At 38.5% G+C, this 19,774-nt stretch overlaps 1 pseudogene; it reads right to left on the minus strand.

Annotated features, from left to right (window-relative positions):
* The window catches only part of LOC118258955 (aldehyde oxidase 4-like), a 32,470-nt pseudogene continuing 12,696 nt past the window's right edge, over positions 1-19,774 (minus strand).

Raw genomic sequence — 19,774 nt, forward strand, 5'->3', positions numbered from 1 at the left:
TTAAAAGCTACTCACATATGACTTCAAACCAGGTTTCTGAGTTCCAGGACTGCAGGCCTTGTCTTCCTTCTTATCTTCAGTCTGTAGACCAGTCTGTCTATTAGAAGACAGCATAAACAAAACCAGTATGTTAATATAAAGTTAAAAAATCATATGCTGCTAAACACACGCAGCAACACTTAACTGGAGATGTCTGCAAGACTGAATCTAACAGCATGCAACATGCTGTCCATGTTGATGCAGGACAGAAGAAGCAACTACCACTCATTTGTTTGTTCCTCAAAGTGGTGAACCAGTGAACTAACCCAGAGATCACAAGTTTCCCTCTATACCTCACACAGCTGCCAACCTTCCACCACGTGTAACATATAATGTTCTCCTGGCTAAAACTCTTGAACTGTTAAGCTGCCAGGCGTATAAACAGAGCAAGTCATTACGCTCTATGAAGGGAAAGTGGGATCACCTGCACAGCCATATCTTTAATTAATGTTGTTGCTAGCCCCCTTTCTTTTTTTTTATCCCCAAAAAACATTTTCTTGGCTGTGAATCTTACATGTCTCATCTGGCCCAGCAAGGAGGCTGTCGCACCTCCCAGCTACACTGGAAATATTCAGAAGAAAGCAAGGAGATGTATCATCCTTTTGTGCTCTTACACACTAAGTGACCTTTGAAAACCATATTCTGGCATATATCTACGTTTAGGAAAACAAATAAGCATTCTTTACCTATTCATATAAGAGGTAGCAATTACACCTAAAGCCTGGAAAATAGTAATCTTGGCTTTTATCTGTGACATTCTTTCATCCAAGCAGAACTGGCTAACTTGCAATTAATCCTGTTGCTTTATCCAGTTGATTATCTTAAATTCAGGCTGTATCTCCAGCAAGGCTACTTACCTTCTGCTGTCTGTTTTTGCCTGGACTACAGGCATTGCACTGTCACCCAACCCAACATTCATTTATTTACACTACCCTCACAGGTAAAAACTAGGATAAAACTTGTAAAAAGCAAAATCAATATTTTGTTCATTCTACAAGACAAATACACTCAGGGTATACAACACAGACCCCTCCAGTAGCTGGCATTAGACAGGTCTATCCATTCCCAGATCTAGATTCCCAGATTGGTGGCACCTGGACAAACAAGCCCCCAAGGCCCACGGCCCCATGCCAGTTGCTGGTACACAGACCTCCCCATGCACACTGCCATGCACACCCATGCACTATGGATTCCACTCAGGCAGCTGGTCAATCCAGCTCAATATTTGCTAGTGATAACACTGGTAGATGTACCCTTGCTCGCTCCAGTTGTTGGCACCACATGTACTCCTGTTGGTCTGATTTCAGTTTCTGGCACTTAGACCTCCAGACACACACACAGGTATGCAAAATGATGAAAGCCTCACCCAAAAAAATGCTTAGGCATGGAGTTTAATTACAGACAGACTGTGCTGATCAGACACAGGGTACAACCAGACAAGTGTGCTGGCCTATTTACTCATATCAGCCTGTTTTACCTACTCTTCCTATGCTTGTTCCTCCCTAAACAACCTTGAGTCTCTTACCCTGCCTTTGAATCCTCCCATAATCACACCACTGTAAGTTTTGTACATACCCCCAGTGCTTTTCCCTGCGTCCCATATTAAATCCCATACTGTGTTATGCTGTCACCCTCCCAGGTCTGGGCAGTGTTCTGGACAGCCTCTCCTGCAGACTCACCATACTGGGCATCCCTATGGCCCATGGGGGTAATAACCTCCCTGTGACAACCTCAAGAATAGCCAGGGTAGGGGCCTCCTTTCTCCAACAGGGTGTTTGGGGTTCCCCTGCCTGTCCTCATGCCTCTGGGCTCCTTGTTGGTTGTGGTGACAAGGCTTTTATCACACAACCTGAGCAAATACTCTGCAAATAGTATCTTTTAAGTATGTTTGGTACTTTGATTTTTGAAAAGACAATTTTATTTATAGATGTAGGACAAGAGTGCTACAAAGCCTTCTGAATACATCTGTTGCTATGAAATTCATTACTGCGACAGATTAATGTAAAAACACCATGCTCGTCAAGTCACACATTTTGAATGTTAAGTCCAAACACTGGCCATTCTTACCGTCAATAGGAGCCAGATTTCATCTCACACCATTTTCATTGCTATTTTTTCCTTGAAACAGAATTGGTTAAAGAACAGTGTCACAAATAGCAGGACAGTGCCCTAAAAGTATGCTTTTATTGAAGACAGACATATTTATGCAAATTCCAGTTAACAGCCCAATGAAATCCCCAAAATATCACATTTTAAAATACCCTGCGTGAGATCTCATTCAGAGGTAGGATTGTCGCCTTAATATTTGCAAGTAGTTTTCACTCATTTTATCCCAAGGCACTGATTGCTTTAGTACTCATTCTAAAATGAGAGCATTTGTCTAAATTACAATTAAATGAAAAGCCAAGATGATAAATCACAGACTATGAAAATCTCATTTTAAGGACAGGAGCACAAAGACATATTAAGGACCTGACTGCAGAAACTAAAGTCTTTCAGATTATGAAATTGCAAAGCATATTGCCAGTTGAGCTTTTTTTTTTTTTTTTTTTTAAAGATGTATTGTCTCCGTTTATGAAGAGAAATTAAAAGGAAAACTTTACCAACATATGCAATCCATTTTCTCATTACTTGCAATATTATTTTATTTGTAAAGGAATAAAAACTTGTACCACTACAGACTTAAATGGTGTATTTGATGCTGCGTGCAGGTTACACTCTTCTACAGTGTGCTAACTTAAGCCTGCAGTCTCACCATAAAAGTAAATGAAGTTAGCCTAGAGGTATATGTTTATGTAACTGAGAGCAGGATCTGAACTAATACAATACCTGTAGATTTTCTGCAGAGTTATGTTAGTGTTTTGGGTAAACAATGATATTGTTAAATGCATTACTACTATTACTTTTATTACTTTGAATTATCAAATGTGAAAACAAAATATACATTTGTATGGATACCCATCCTGGGTCAGCTCAGCCCTGCCCAGACATCTCCTTTGTTCTCTCTGAAACATCTTTACACTTGCTTCTCAATCTCCTTTCCTTATGAGGACATACTCCATCAAGATTCGTGTAGCTTACCACTACATCACTTAAAAACCGCCTTTTTAAAATGATGTATTTCAGAGTGCCAGTAACACATTGTTTGGCACAGCTGAGTTAAACAATGAGACAATAAATCTGTTTTTCATGTCAAACTGTTGTACTGTCATTGCTTCCTCTGAGCCCTACTCCCCTCCAGCTTTTTCCTCTCAGTCACCTGCTGCATGTCTGCTACACACACCTGCTTATTGCAATGGGCAACCCCATTTCAAAATGAAATATTTCATTTAGGTAGGTAGAGAATACCTCCTGTACCTGGTGCCCTCTCTTCCCCTACAAGTGAATGCATCAGCTGTATCCCACTTCACCATTTCACTGTACAGAAGGAGCAAAACTGTGGGTAAGGCAAAGGAGAGGAGGACTGAGCACTGACAATGCAGTGAATAGATAGCAGTGATGTTATTCCAGCTCTGAGAGAGGTCAAAATTCATAGTGTTTCAGAGAGATCTCACGGTACAGAGCAGGTCTGAGATGGACTGCCAGGAAGCAAAAAGCAATACGAGACTATTAACTATGGTTACTATGGTAGTAATAACATATCATTTTCCAGAAAACATTTAGCAATATGTACTCTTAGGAACTCTGATCTACTGTAATATTGATACATTGACAGTTCTACTTCTTTCTTGCAGAAATGCTTTCAGTCAGTAAGTGGCTGAAGGAATCACCTGGTTATTTCATACTTAGAAAAGCAACATTAGCATATATATCATTGGCCCATGGCTTACCGGGTTCCAGGTTTATCTTTTGGAATCTGAAAGAAAACGTAAAGAAAACATAATTTTGCTAAGTGGAAAGAAAACTTTCTCTAATTGACAAATGCATGCTTCCTTTTCAACCATTTAAATGGCATTGCATGAACAAATCCATACTTTCTCATGTTATTAAGGGTTGTGAAATCAACGAACTTACCTGTAGTTGACTGTGGCATAGTTGTATTTCAACAGTTAATTAACATATCTCTATAGTACAGGTGAGCTCACAGCCTGAAAGTTTCAGATATCGTATAGGAGGAACTGACATATTAGGCTCCATTGTGCAACATGGTTTGATGGGACTGCATTAAATCGTAAAGGCCATGATGTCTGCAAGGAAATCCTACATTTCTGAGGGCATTTCTGGAGATAAAATATCAGCTCCTTTTGACAGGATAAAAACTTGCACTTTCATTTAAACTCTAAGTGTTTGCACAACACCTAGACAACAAAGGTACTTGATTTTGATTATGACTTCTATTAATATGAGAAATTCTATCACTGTGAAAAACTTGATCAAGGGATATTGTGCACAGAAAGAAGCAAAAGTGGATGGGTATGGAATTCACAGCCCCAACCTCCAGTAATGTTGAGGTCAGGATGTCTTTAGCTAGCTGCCACTGGAAGAGAGAGGTGCCTACCGGTTTGCCTGAGCCAACTTCAGTCCCTTTTCATAGAGAAATTTTCAGCCTGTGGTAAAACACTGTTGCTCAAACTCATCCAAGGGCTTTTTGATTAGGTTTCCAAAGACGGTTTGATTTTTTTTATTTTTTTATTTTTATAAAAGTGAAATATTGTACTGTATGGTACCACTTTTTAACTTGAAAACAGTACTGGAAATAGCTTTCTTGAGTACCAGAAGATTTTCAGATACCCAGAGAACATCTGAAAGTAGTTTCTGTGCAGCCCTGTGTTCCGACTTTATGCCAGAAAGGTGTCCCTCATGTTTAGCACAGGCTACAGCCTTCTGGCTCATCAGCTCTACCAAAAATAAGTTGGGTCAAAACACAGCAACACTAAATATGTTCTCAGTAGGGGAATGATTTAAGTTGAAAGATTTAATTAAAGTATCTTGTCACAGTTTGGTCTGGTGTTTCCTATTTTCTATACCACAGAGTTCATTCGTCTAGTTCACTTCTGACTGGACATGGATTGTGTGGGGAAAGGCTGCTAAAACCTTGCTATGTATCTGTCTGATAATTTCTCCCATGCTTTACTCCTTTCATTTTTTTTTATTCTTTTTTTTTTTCCTTTGACTTCTAAATAACCAGAAATTTTGGGCAAGTGACAATGTATTAAGCAACACCAGATGTATCCACTTTTAGAATGCCAAAAGGATGAGTGCAGTGGAAAACCAGTTGAAGTGGCCTAAAGCTAGTAAGTCAGTAAAAAATTTGATCATTCCCATCTTCCCCTCCTTTGTGAAGAAACTCTTTTGAATGATCATCATTGGGTTGGACAGACAGAGGGATGAAAGTTGGCTACTACCTCAAAGTCTCACAAAAAGGAGGTACTCTCCAGCAGCTACTGTTCTGTCCTGCCAAATCCTAGTGAGAAAAGGACAAGATACAAGAACAAAAAGGTACTACTTTAGAAAGAAAGCAGAGGCAGAGTACACAGATGGCTATCCAAATAACTTCAGTGACTGTGGAGAAAATTTCCATAGAAGTGTACCATTGTGGGTCCTTACTTCATCTGTATGAGAAAGAAAGATACTAGAAGATAAGGGTCTGTCAAAATCAGCTGGAGCTGGCATTGTATTGCTGTTCAAACTGGGGAGCTGTACAGTTCTCAAACCTACACGTCAAATCTACAAAGTAATTACGGTACCTGATATAACATGCAAAATGCTTATTTTCTGCCTTAGTAAAAGCATGTAAACAGTTTGGAGTACCTAAAAGCCATTGTCCTACCTAGGCCTCATCATTTCAGTGTCAACTTCATTCCAGAAAACACAGAAGAGAGAGCATGACCCAAAGGTCAAGGTTGAGGGCTCTCATAAACCTAGCTGGAAGTAGATCGTAAAATGAGAAGAATCATTGCTAGCCTCTTTTTTTTTTTTTTTTTTAATAATAATGACGACACAGAGAATGAGCTTATATGAAGGGAGGTGGACAGTTTAGGCCTGTACAGTGAATACCACTGTTACCATCTCAGTAAAGACATCATTATAGGCCATCTGAATCCGCTCAATGGTCAAGGGGCTGCTCACTTTGAAGTCCATGGGCAGTCCTCTTTCTTTCCGTACAACAGCCACTGCATCACATCTTGCAAAAAAACAATGAGCTTCCCAGAAAGAGTCCAGCCTCGCCCGTGCTCTGTTAGAAGACAGGCTCAAAAACTCTGGACAGAGTTAAACTATCACATCTCCACCATAGTTATCTGAATTACACCGAATCACATCAGCTCAGTATTGGCAAAGTCCAGTACATCCAGATTCAACATCTTTCCTTGCATCTCTGAAAATGTTCAAATTGGAAAAACATGAAGGCTGGATTTGCCTGGTGGGAACCATTTTAAAATTCACAGTGTAGCTACACTATCAAAAAAGCTGTATGCTGGACTACAATTGTCACATTATAAAACCACGAAATAATTCATGACTTCTCACAAACTACTTTTTCTGTATCAAAGTAATCAAACTGAGGAAGAAAGCCTCTCCTAGCCCCTCTTGCTGGATGAAGTTTGTGCCATCCAAGTCTGAAAATAAATGTGTCCTTTTTCTATATGTATTTTCTTCATGTAGAAGAGGGTTTTTTTATTCATTTATATCAGGTAAGGATGTAAGCAATTGGAGTGGACTTTCTTCTGGAAATTCCCATTACTTTATCATACTTACTCTAGATTCAAAGCTGTAACAGTGGCAATTCTTGTCTTTTAGTAGCCAGAGGCCTACACACCCCTCTAATTCACCTTTAATTTTGAGGTACTTAGTTTTGCTTTTGCTTTGAGGCTACAAACTGGGTGCCTCCTCAGAGAATAACATACCCTTAAAACACAAAGATTGGTGCTCTGCCATGGCTAATAGAAGAACTAGGCTCTCTTCCTGTAGGTTTTCTGTGAGATTCTAGAAAGTCACATAATCTCTCATTCATCTCATTGACTTCTCCACCTTTAAAAAGGATCATAGGATTTCCTCCTTCCATCCTTTCTCCTATCAGGCAGTTTAAACTCTTCTGCATGGACTCTCATTTTCAATGCATACCACAGCAGCTAGGTACAAAAAGGTTTCAATTTTGATTAGGGCTTTTAAGTGCTACTCTAAGGCCAATAAATCATGGGAAGAAAATTAGTCCAAAAACTCAGAACAACAGTGTTTCACCATTTAAGTACAATTTGTTCCATAGCTGAAACTGGAATAACTTTGGGGAAAAAAATGTCTACCATACCCTACAGCCACTTAAGGTTTTGCAGCAGAAACACCTGGTGAGCTTGAAAACAGTGAGTTTGGCATGTTTACCTTGGATGAATAGATAGCAATTCAGTTGTGTGAATTTGGAAGTAAATAGACGCAGAACTGCTCAGGAATGTCACAGATGGTAGGGATTTTATATGTATCTTGGCCAAGAGTGAGCTGGGGAAATGTAGATTTCTTCTGATGTATAAAGACCAACTCCCTGAATAAAGGCCCCTTCAATCCACACAAAGAAAGAGGTATACTTTTACAAAAGTCATTTTAGTCATTTCAAAACATAAATATATATGTATAGAGAATAGGACTTTTTAAGACTACACATGACCTTTCCTTCAAAAGTAGAAGTTAGCCAACGTAGACAAAAATAGGACCAAGCTGTCCTCATCTGACTTACACAAATATTTTCATTGGCTCAAGTTCTACTCTTCCTTATTCTTGGCTAAACGCACTAACTAGTGCAGTTGCCTCTGATTTGCTTTGGCAAAAATGAGTTGAGTGAAATCCACTGGATTAAAGCTTATTGGTCACAGGAACGCCAATGAGAGGATATTTGCCCAGGGACTACCACATAAATAGTCTACTCAGTCTAATATTTTCTTATAAAGATTTGCAGATAGCTAATTAAATTTATTTTAGATGAAAAACTTGTCAGACACAAATAGGTGATAGGTTGGCTATGAAGAGAATACCACAGGACAACCTAAAGTAGGAAGGAATAGCTAATGAGTAGCCCTCTGGGCTATCACAGTAGTGAGGTAAACACTGGTGCAAGATGAACATAGCATTTAACTGCTAAGAAAGAATGATTTGACAGATTTGGCAATCCTTGAATGTGCAAAATGAACATAAACAATTAGGCAAAGGGCAAGTATACAAGGATGAGCCTGTAGTAGGATAAATAAACAGGATAAGAAAGGCTTTTGCATTTAGGTCATATTCTTAGGAGTGTTTCTTTTGACTCTGCAAAGAAATGACATATTTTGTGCATTTCTGAGTTCAACACTACTTTCTCATTTACAAACTACTACTGAGTGAGACTGCTTTTGTCACTATTCAGTTTGTCTGCAGATGTAGCTAGTTGAATTTATAATACAAGGATATAAGAGACATGTCCATGTCCATTTTTTCCACAATATTTGAATTTCTTAATACAGCTGAAGTCAACAGTGCCCTGCAGCTAGCTAAGAGTTAGCTCTCAGTCAGCAATTCTGGGGTAGAGTAAATTGATCAGGAAAAAGTCACAAGGAGGTTCAGGGTCCTAATCCTACAAGGCATTTCCAAATGAGGTCTGTTGGATCTGTTTGTGTGCTGCATCTTATATGGCCTTGAAAAGGTTGAATGGAAACAGTTTTATACTTCCTGCAACATATTGACAAAGTGGCACCTCTGATGACAAGAGATCAAAAGATTAACAACTGTCTTTTCTTGAAATAGCCTGTAGCTGAAAGGCTGATGCTCCGCTTGTGAGCTTCACTGATCTTTAAGAGGTATATTCATTATTAAAGAAAGAAAATTAAAAATTTGTTCTGATATTTTTTTATCACATTTGAAGAAAAAATGAAACTTTAAAAAATCATTTAAAGAAAATAAAGGCCTAAGTGAAAGCTTTACATTTCCACGTGCCCTGGACGGGCCCTTAGGAAGGGACACGTTGCAAAAGGCATTCTCTAAAGCTGGCCAGATTTACTAAGACATTGTGTTGCACTACTTGTTTTTCCACTATTTCTTTCTCTTCTCTTCCAGTTTACTTCAGGCAGGGAAGCCCCTTCCTCCCTCCAGAACAATGGCAGGTTTCACGTTACACCCATGGTTTCATCACAATTTAATAGTAAGAAAAAGAGAGAGAGATTCATCCAGTCTTCCCATTTGCCATTAGGATTGTCTCTTCAGATAGGATCTAGATGCTTCACAGAATCATAGAATCATTTAGGTTGGAGGAGACCTCCAAGATCACCAAGTCCAAGCTATGACCTAACACTAACAAGTCCTCCACTAAACCATATCACTAAGTGCTACATCTAAACATCTTTTAAAGACTTCCAGGGATGGTGACTCAACCACTTCCCTGGGCGGACCATTCCAATGCCTAACAACCCTTTCGGTAAAGAAGTTCTTCCTAATATCCAACCTAAACCTCCCCGGCACAACTTTACCCCATTCCCCCTCGTCCTATCACCAGGCACGTGGGAGAATAGACCAAACCCCACCTCGCTGCAGCCTCCTTTAAGGTACCTGTAGAGAGCGATAAGGTCACCCCTGAGCCTCCTCTTCTCCAGGCTAAACAACCCCAGTTCCCTCAGCTGCTCCTCGTAAGACTTGTTCTCCAGACCCCTCACCAGCTTTGTTGCCCTTCTCTGGGCACACTCCAGGGCCTCGATGTCCTTCTTGTAGAGAGGGGCCCAAAACTGAACACAGTACTCAAGGTGCGGCCTCACCAGAGCTGAGTACAGGGGGACAATCACTTCCCTAGACCTGCTGGCCACACTGTTTCTGATGCAAGCCAGGATGCTGTTGGCCTTCTCGGCCACCTGAGCACACTGCTGGCTCATATTCAGCCGACTATCAACCAGTACTCCCAGGTCCTTCTCTGCCAGGCAGCTTTCCAGCCACTCATCTCCCAGCCTGTAGCACTGGTTGGAGTTATTGTGCAGCAGCAGAGGAGCACCTCCAGCTACCGGTCCTGCAGCATCTCACCCAGGTGCAGGGAGCGCAGCCCCTCCACAGCATGACTTCCTGATTTTTTCTAAACAATCCTGGATTTCTTATGCATGTTCCCACTGTCTTTGGCCGATTTCCACTTTCCCAGGTGATAAGTTGTTCCTTAGTTTCTTATTGTGCCCTTATCAATGATGGAACACAAAAAGCAATGTAACTTTCCAAGACTCGTTTTGGAGAATTAGAAAGCAGGTATTCTTTATTAACAGCGATGGGTATGTGGGGGATAATTCCGCCGAACACGTACACCTAAGCAAGACAAGAAGTACTTATTTATGGTACAGTGATATGCATATTCATGCAATTCACAAGAAAGGGGCAGGATTTATGTTAATGGTTTCTCAGACCTAATCATCATATTGTCCCTCCTACTGTCGTAGGCACAGTAACCTCTGGTGGTCGCACTTTGGGGGCTTTCTGCTGAAGGCTCATACTTTTCTTCATCTTGTACTTCTTGTCTTTCCATTTTTGCACATGCTCAGTCATTGTTTAACTGCTTCAGCAGTTTTGATCTTTTATAAACTCAGCTAACTTAATTAAGTTCTACTTGGGGCCCCGTGTTCCTTCTCCAGCCTGGACTTTGTGGAGAGAGCTGAGTCTTCTAAGTGCAGGCCTCTGCCTGCACTTAATTCCTGCATCGGTCAGCAGGGGGGGACTGAACACAGCCCTCTCCTGCTGCCCGTGCCGCAAATTGGTTTGGGGATGTCTGCTCTTGATGGGAAACAGCTGTGGGTGGCAGGTCTCCAAGTAAGACTTGGGGATGAGAAGTCATTTGGGGGATAAGTCATCATGGGAATGGGAAACTGTTGGGGATGGGAGCAGCCACAAAGGTGACCTGGCCCAACTGGGAAAAAGGCTGACAGCAAAAGTCTCCTAAAAGCCTGGCAGAAGAGAATGCCTGCCAGCTGGGGAACTGGGCCTAGCAACCTGGAGTATCCTTGGAAGGCACTGCTGGCCTCCTGCAAGTGCTGCCTAAGGGTACCTAAGAACCAGAAACTTCCTGAAGATACCACCACCAAGGGCAAAAGCAAGGAACTGTAAGAGGTACAGACTGTCTGAGAAGGAGGAATTGCTCCGGGAAAGGTGCCATTCTCAGAGACTGGGAAGCAGCGGTGTCTATCAGTGCTATGTAATATAATAGACACAAAACAATTTTCCTAATCATATGCCAAGGCACATTTACATATATTCCACTTTCTGTGCTTTTTTCCTCATTACAAGCACATTTATTTACAAAAACATTCTTTAACTCTGAATCCAGGATCTTTGCAACATTATTTCTTTCAAAACACGGACTTCATCACTTAGTATTCTTATATACACATACTCACATTGGGTAGCACACTGGACAGCATTTGTAGCACTTTAAAAAAGAAGATGCACATGAATTGAGTACTCTTTCCTTGGGTTGTTTATAGATAGCACAGGTAGCACACACCACCTACTAGACTTTTCCAGCATTTTTCAGTACAGGCCCATTTTCTGTTGATTGTAATTTTGTCATAATTTAAACATAGTTTAACTATGAAAAAATTACACATCTGGTGCATGCCTTAGGCTGAGGATTATGTTCTTTTGTTTTCAAAAGGTAAAATGCTTCAGTTGTTTCTTACAAGGCTTGAGAAAACTGGCTTTGATTAACCATCTGCATCGGTCTTAGAACTTGATGCACCTCAGGCATATCCTCCACCTTTTCTACAAGTCTCCATAGGTACATGACTACCTTACAAGCCTGGGGGAGAGGGGGTAAGTATACTATGCAGCCTCACAATAGAGGCTCTAGCTACTTGTAAAATAAATAAATCCTAAATTTTCCACAAAGTTTGTATCTATGCTGAAAAGGACTTGCTCTGCAACTGCTGATAATCGTGCTTGTACCAAGCACTTCCAAAGGATTTGACAAGCACCCTCAATAGGAAGAAAGCTAGGCACCACAAAACCAAATCTACCTGCTGTTTTCAAAGCAATACAAGCTCTTTCTTAGTGAAGTGAATTTGTTAAATATTCCTTCAACATGTTCTGTTTTACCCTTAATTGGTAACAACTCAAAGAAAGGCTGACTTGGGTTATCAAATTCATTCTGAATGCCATGACTCTCTTCGTTTAGTTGCAATACCTTTCCTCTGCTAACTGCCAGCTACAAAGCAGCACTTTTTGCAAATGCTTGCATTGGCATCTGTTCTAGCCTAACTGAAATGTTCATACACTAGGCAATCATGGAAACCATAAACAAAAAGATGACAAAGGGCCTAATTCCCTTCCTATTTTGATTTACTAGATAGAAAGCCACTGGTTTGAATGATTTTTTTCTGAAATAAATGAAAGTATAATTGGTCCTAAAGCATTCAAGTGGATAAGAGCATTTCAGTTTGATTACTAAAAAGTACCTGAAATATAACTTATGCTAAATTTTCATTTTAATTTCGTTTAAATGCCCAGAATAAAGTGAAGATAGATCCATACATTTCTTTAACTTCAAACTAAAAAGAAAAAAATTGTAGAACCGATACAGTAAAGAACAAAGCAACCCTTTTTAACTGTGTTCTATAATTTACCTTACTTCAAACTGTGCATAAAAAAAAAAGCTATCAAGAAAGACTTTGAGATAAAGGAGTTGATGATTTTTGAAGGCTGCTCAAAAATAAAAAATGAAGTTACAAAACCTTAGAGGGGAATTCATTATTTAACAGAACAGATGATCGTGTGAAAAAATGGTAATAAGTCTAACCTCTACTTCGCTTGCATTGACTTCTGTTCCAACTGATCCTGCTGTATATTTGCCATTAGATACAGTTGTTGTGCTTGTTTTGCAGGTGTGTATATGACAGTGGAATTGTCAGTTCATGACTGGCAATCTGTAATAAAAGTAAACAAAAAGATATCTAGTCACACTTGAAGTGGTAGTTTCAGGCTGGAAAAAAAAAAAGCATTGCCATTCATCTCTCTCTATATATGTGCACAGAGAAAAGACCTAATTTAATTAAACAGTAAAACTACAAGTAGGACAATGCTGAAGTCTTCCTTAGCAATTATTCTGTAAATCAAATAATTATTAAATTCAGATGTTAGAAGATAGGATAAAATAACACAATGCAATACTATGTGTTTTGCCATTAATGAGTTAGTATCTTAGTCTCTTAGATCAGGTTTTAGTTGCATACAGAAATTTTTCAATCAGGTTTTAAGAACGGTTAATTGCTCTTCCTCATGGATTTTCAAATCTTATGTTTATGTTTTCCTTTCTAGCTCATTTGAAATGGCTTTGTTAGTTTGTGTTCCCACTTCACTGTTTTTCACAGTGTCCTAATATTCAGCTTATTTTGAAGGAATGGTCTCATTTTAGCTCCAAAATTACCTATTTAGCACATGGTTTTGTTTGTCACTATTTACACCAGAATGCATAAAAATGGTCTGCTGTTATCATCAGTGTTGTATATACTACAAAGTTAAATTTTCAGCACTTCGTCTACCCTCTGCAAAAAAAATGTTCGATCCTTTTTGCATATATTGTCTGTGCCTTAGCTATCCTGATATCAGTGGTGGATCCCATGAAGATGTTCAGCTCATATCCAGACCTTGAAAGATCACTTTGTTTATACCTTATATTTTTCCCAAGTTTTGTTTTCATCAGTAACTCAGAAGAAACTATCCAACATTAAACTTGGCTTTCTTATACCTATAGAATTTTTCTGTTGCACTTCTTAGTGCCGTTCATCTTTTTGGCTCAGTTATCTTTCTTGTATTTTGTTTACTCTCAGATGGTAACTAACTAACCTGTAACATCTTAGTGTGAATTTCTAGATGCAGTTCGATTCCAACATGAGTGACTAGTACGGACCCATCTATATAGATATGGACAAGAGCACCAGCCTAAAGAGAAGACACAGAAACATAGTGATTTTCTTACCACACTGAACAAAGGTGCATAAGAAAAAGAACAAAGCAAAGAGATTTATTTTGCAAGAATTAGTATATTAAGAGCGAGTGGAAATTCTCCAGTAGTCTGACAATAACAAATTTCACTACTCTAGGTGGACTCTAAATGAGCTAGTAGTTATTAACATGAGTTCTGCAAGGATCACAGTAATTCATTCAAATAACAGAAAAGCACATCTTTCTTCTTCTTAAGTTGGGTGAACACATACATGCCGTCTCTAGGTGTAATATATTTGCAACCCCAGATACTATTCCCTGCTCGTCCTCAGTAAGAGAAGAACAGAGCAGACTTTGAACTTGGTTCAAAGGCATTTTGGACAGATGACAAGTTATGTCCTAATATGAACATCTACAGAACTTTTCTTTTAAAACAGAGTAGCAGAATTGTAGTGTTGCCTTTTGAAACCAAGGGATTAGTCCTAACTTTTTTTGTTTGCATGTATCCACAGAGGGAAGTAATAAAACTGATGTTCACAGTATATAATTTTGATGGAGCAATGACAACTCCTTTTCCATTCTCTCTTGTAGGCTGTCAAGAGGCTTAGAACCTGATTCACTTTCTGTTTGTACTTTGATGCAGCCCTGTGCCAGTAAATAGCTATTTTAAATAGGGGAAATGCAAAAAGCAGAAGGAAATGGAAGTAATGAACTTTCATTCATGGGTAAAAGCAGGAACAAATAACTTCCAAAGGAATGGTGATGAAAGAAATCAATCCCCTACAAGCACCCAAACCTATGAAGGAACAAGTGGATATGAAAGAGAATTAGAGATTCTATAATGAGACATTTTGGTGCAGTGTGCAATCAGATCCCGACACTCAGAGAGCAAACACGGGAGCCCAAGAGGTGTTGTGAAATACAGTGCCTCTGAAACATTTTTATTTTTTTTAAGTAATTTTACATTGAGAAATAATGGTCATGTGATCTTGTTGGTGCCAAATTGTGACATTTGCAATCAGGTAACATTTTGCTGATGTCAGTCAGGCTCACCTCACAGAGACCAGAGTAAACAATAAATCTATTCTCTAAGATTTAGATCTAGATTTTGGAAAGTCAGCACAATGCCTGAGCTTTATTTTGAAGAGTTGTGAACTGTAACTGTTATTTATGCCTCTTATTGATCTTTTGTATCAAGTGCATTGTGATCCCTACATTCAATGTTTATTTACCATGAGACCATTGTTGAATGAAATATATGAATCTCTCTCTGAGCTCTTAATCTATGAATTTGTCTAGAAATAATCAAGAGATGCAACAAAGAAATTGAGCTATGAACCATGTGGATTTACTTTTTCATGCATTTGTTCTTCATAAACAAATTATAGTATTTGTCTGAACCTGAAACCAATTTGAAAGAATTTTTGGTTCAAGGCATGAATTAAAAATAACAAAATCAAACAAACAAACAAAAACAAACTTTAAAAACTACCAAAGCCTTGAAAAATTTTCCCAGAAAAACAGATCATCTTGAGCAGTAAGAAATTCCAGTAGCAGGGTTTAACTTATTACATAGCAGAGGCTATTTAAATTATAGGAGTGGTCATTTCCCTCATTACGGACTAGATTACGGAAGGTTCCAAGTTCCACATTTTGACAGTTAATGATTTAGCTTTTTGCTGGGTTAAGATAGCACGCTGGGAACCAGAAACCCAGGTTTCTGTGAGGTGAATATTCTTATACTGAGTTAGCATTTATGAAGAGGTCAGCTGCATACAGTGATCTTTCTGAAAGGGAGTACATATACCTCAGTGGATGATATTTTATGTTAGTCTAGCAAGTAAGAATTCTTTTCTTTTTCTCTTTCACTACTGCCTGTAGAGATTATGCTTCCTGGTTTTGGAGAGAAAAATCTAAGATCGTAAAAGCACCATTTTGAAGAGGTTACCTGATGAAAATAATTCACATTAAAACCAACAGAAAACTTGGGCAATGGCAATCCCTTTCTTTTTCCAGTAATTTTTCTTGTTCAACTCTTCCACCATTGCTTTCTGGCTGTAGTCGTCAGGCTTGTCCAAACATTCTTCCCAACATTTCCACAGATTCTCCACATCAAACTCTTCTTTGAAGCCTGTTAGGTTATCTCCTTTGTACATGTGTATTTCCCTAACCTAAACAGTAAGCAAATTTACATGGTGCTGTAAATGCATTGTCCACTTTCAACACAATGTACTCAATCACCCGCAATAAGAGATTATAGTTGTTCAAATGGTTCTATTTCCTTTAAAGAGACAGTGAAAGCTGTGAAAGACACTCAAGACACCAACAAGATATAATTGCTTTAAGGTGGAGTACAACTATACTCAGGAGGCCTGAAAGCTCTCCTTTTTTTACACTAATGTAAGTAAACTGCCTTTAAATCAAAGAAATTGCATATAAATCATAGGAATTACAATAGTACTACTGAGGAAAAAATCAGACCTTCAGTTTCAGGGGAAATTAATGAATAAATTTATCATAATAGGCTGCCTAATAAAACCTCTTGTATCTCTGTCCTCATTGAACAGATTTGATTTTTTTATGTCCTGAATTTTCAATGTCCAACAGGAAATACTGTATTTCCTTTACGGTATTTTCTAAACCATATCTGGGTCACAGATGCATTTCTATTTTAGGCAGGTAAGAGCTGCATTTACCAAGAACAGGTGTTTTGTTAAGAGAAATAAATTGGAACAAAGAGCTATTATTTTCTTTTTGTGACCAGTTCTGTCATTGTGTTATCAGTGAAGAACTTACAAACTCAGACTCATCTTTTGAAAAGCCACGATTTAGAGAGCACTGAAAATCTGCAGCTATGATTCTACCAACATTCACGAATCCAACCTGTAATATTGCAACCATTGCATGAGAGGTCTTTCCTCTCATGTAGTTCAAGCTGCTCTTTATAAATAAGCTAACCAATTAACAAATACAGCCTGACATTCAGACTACAGAACACAAGGGATTTTTTGCCACCAAATTGGAAAAAAAGACCTGCATGCATTTCTGTCTAAAGGATAGCATCAGTTTGGATCTGAATACACAAACCAAGAGCAAAATACATATAAAAGCCACAAATCACCAGAATGCCTCAGATGCCCACAAAGCTATTTTCCCACCTAGACACTGACTATACTTTTACTCACACAGAATCTGAAAAGATTGTTCAGCACTGTTTTCCGCATGAACAGAGACCATAAGGAAGATGACAAGATCAATAAAATCACTAAACAAAATATTAACTATGATTATGCTTACTCTGCTTTCTGAAGATTTGGTAATCACCTTTCATCCTGATAATTTCATCACCTATATGGCAGAATAAAATGAATAAATGGTGCATATATTTGTCTTATTATATGTTCAGAAACATGCATCAAATTTAATTTTAGTTTTGATTTCTTCTTCTTTAGAAAAGTTATATATGGTTTTATATTTTAATGCTTTATCTCATAGTATTTAAATTGGAACAATCACAGAAAACCGTAAAACAACTGGGAACCGAACTGTTAACTGATGTAAACTGATGCAGCTCCATCAGGATCAAGAATAGGAAGATAAAAGATGATGAACATTATTGCTTGCTAAGTCCTATTATAGCTGCCTGGCTAAGATGAGTGGTGTTTGCAAGGGATTGGTTTTTGCTTAAACTAGTTAAGCAATTCATAGACTTTCATGCAGTTTTTGCAGTTACTGCATTCAGGTAAAGGAAAGGTTAGGGCTGTCCACCAGTGATTAACAGATCGATATTTCTTTCAAGGTCAAAACAGACTGCATGCCTGGTCCTAAAGTAAACATTAAAAACTCTACTTCTGTTACAGTCTATCCATGCAGATTGCAGAGATATTACATATATATGGCCAAACTCCTAGTGGCAGCAGTAAATCAGTCCATTCTATGTTTGAGTTTCTTATTAACCTACCATGTATTAATTTAGGTTGATTTAGCAGATTTTATTTTATTTGGCTACAAAAACAAGGCAGGGGTACAGATCTTTTCAGGGACTTGCCTTTAGCTTTTCAACAGGAAGATGCAAGCTCCATGAAGCATGCACGTGACATGGCAAGGAAGCCAGAGTAAAGGAGAACTATGGCACAATGGGCTGATGTGAGCACACCTACTTATTAGGATTAAAAACACTTTCACTGAATATCTAAATGAAAAGTCCTGGATAAAGCTGGGATTTCTGAAGATCAGCCCTAAGAGAAACTGCATGAACACCATTTTTTGACTATCAGATAGTAAGTGAATTCCATTGCCAGAAGCCCAGATAATTTTCAAGTCTTAATCCAAGATTTACTGCCAAAGAGATAAGAAAGATCATGTCTTCAAGCCAACCTCCCGGGCAGGGTTCAGGTCTGATGTTCCTTTTTACTTCAGCCATGTCATCTCTGGTTTGTTTTAGTTAAATCCTTCATTTGATTAGTTAGATTAATTTACCTGTTGGCTGCCACTGCTGCAATTACTGCAAAGAGTGAAGGCTTGGTAATCTTGGCACCAAATGCTCCACCAACATGTTTCACACAGCACATAATTTTATTGGACTGGAGGTTTAAAGCTGAAGCCACTAATTCCTGCAAAAGTGAAAGTCCAGGATTTTGTTAAGAATTGTCACATACAAAAGTACATTAAAAATGCCTATTTTCCATGGCTAACTATATTTGAGAAGCTAACAGGCTTAAGAATGCTGAGCAGAAAACTGGAGTTGCTGTAGATACAAAAAAAAAAAAGGCTTTCAAACAAGCAGAGATGCTAATGAAAGCACTATCCAGTCTTTAAAGAATATTGGAAATGGAACAATAGCTCCATAAACTAGTTTGACTTTTTGATGCCAGATGTGATAAACTCTATATAGAATGGTAAAGTTCATCTGCAGCTGGATATAAAGCATCCACTGGTATATCAAACTGAATGGAACAGAGCGATTGTTTACAGCACAGTAGAGAGTTAAGTTAAAATGCTGACAGACCACTGCATTCTGAAAATTTTTCCTCTGACAGTGCTGCCAGAAATGCAAATAGAGGTTTAACTTGTAGGGCTGACAGGGAAAGTGTAAAAAATGCAAGCCAGTAATTAACTGCAAAAGCTAATACTAAACATGTAGAAATCACATACATTCTTTGAAACTGTTCTTTTCTACGGAGTTGCAATTCAATTCTGCTGTCAGCTAGGACTTCTTAACTTTTTTCCACATTATTGCATATAATTCATACAGCCAGTATACCTAACACATAATTAGTCTTTTCTCAGTGAGATTAAAGTCAAATTATTTATCTAAGACACCCTTTGTCCATCCCATAGTAATATTGCTCATTTGTGCCTGCACTGGATTGGATAATGCAAATAGCATCCTGTTCAGGAGAATTACTGTTACATTCAGCTTCATCATTAGTAGTGAGGCCTCTGATTTTCATTAAAAAAAAAACATTCAAGTCAATTAATCTGAATTGGGAACAGCATTAGAGAGTTTAAAAAGAAGCGCAGAAGACTGAAAGTAACTCCAGATGTAGTTCAGCTTTAAAGTTATTTAGGAAGGTAAGAAACGTGTGTCTTTAATACTTCGTTTATCTGTACGCCTTTTGCACGCTGAGTTGACACATCATTCTGTTATCCTCCACTCTTGGAATAACAAGCACACTATTTGTGTTTCCAGGTAAAAGGTTTCCTGTTCTCCCAGGTGCAATTCACCTATTATGTATGTAATTATAGGAAAATCTAAGCTGCATTTCAAATGAACTGGGAGAGAATTTATATTTTCCTGTATATATATGTATCAGGGGAAAAAGCATTCTCTCACAGAAGGAAAAATTAAGTTTAATTTCTTTCTGGTTTCTTT

The sequence above is a fragment of the Cygnus atratus genome, chromosome 6 (assembly GCF_013377495.2).
Source record: "Cygnus atratus isolate AKBS03 ecotype Queensland, Australia chromosome 6, CAtr_DNAZoo_HiC_assembly, whole genome shotgun sequence".
Lineage (NCBI taxonomy): Eukaryota > Metazoa > Chordata > Aves > Anseriformes > Anatidae > Cygnus > Cygnus atratus.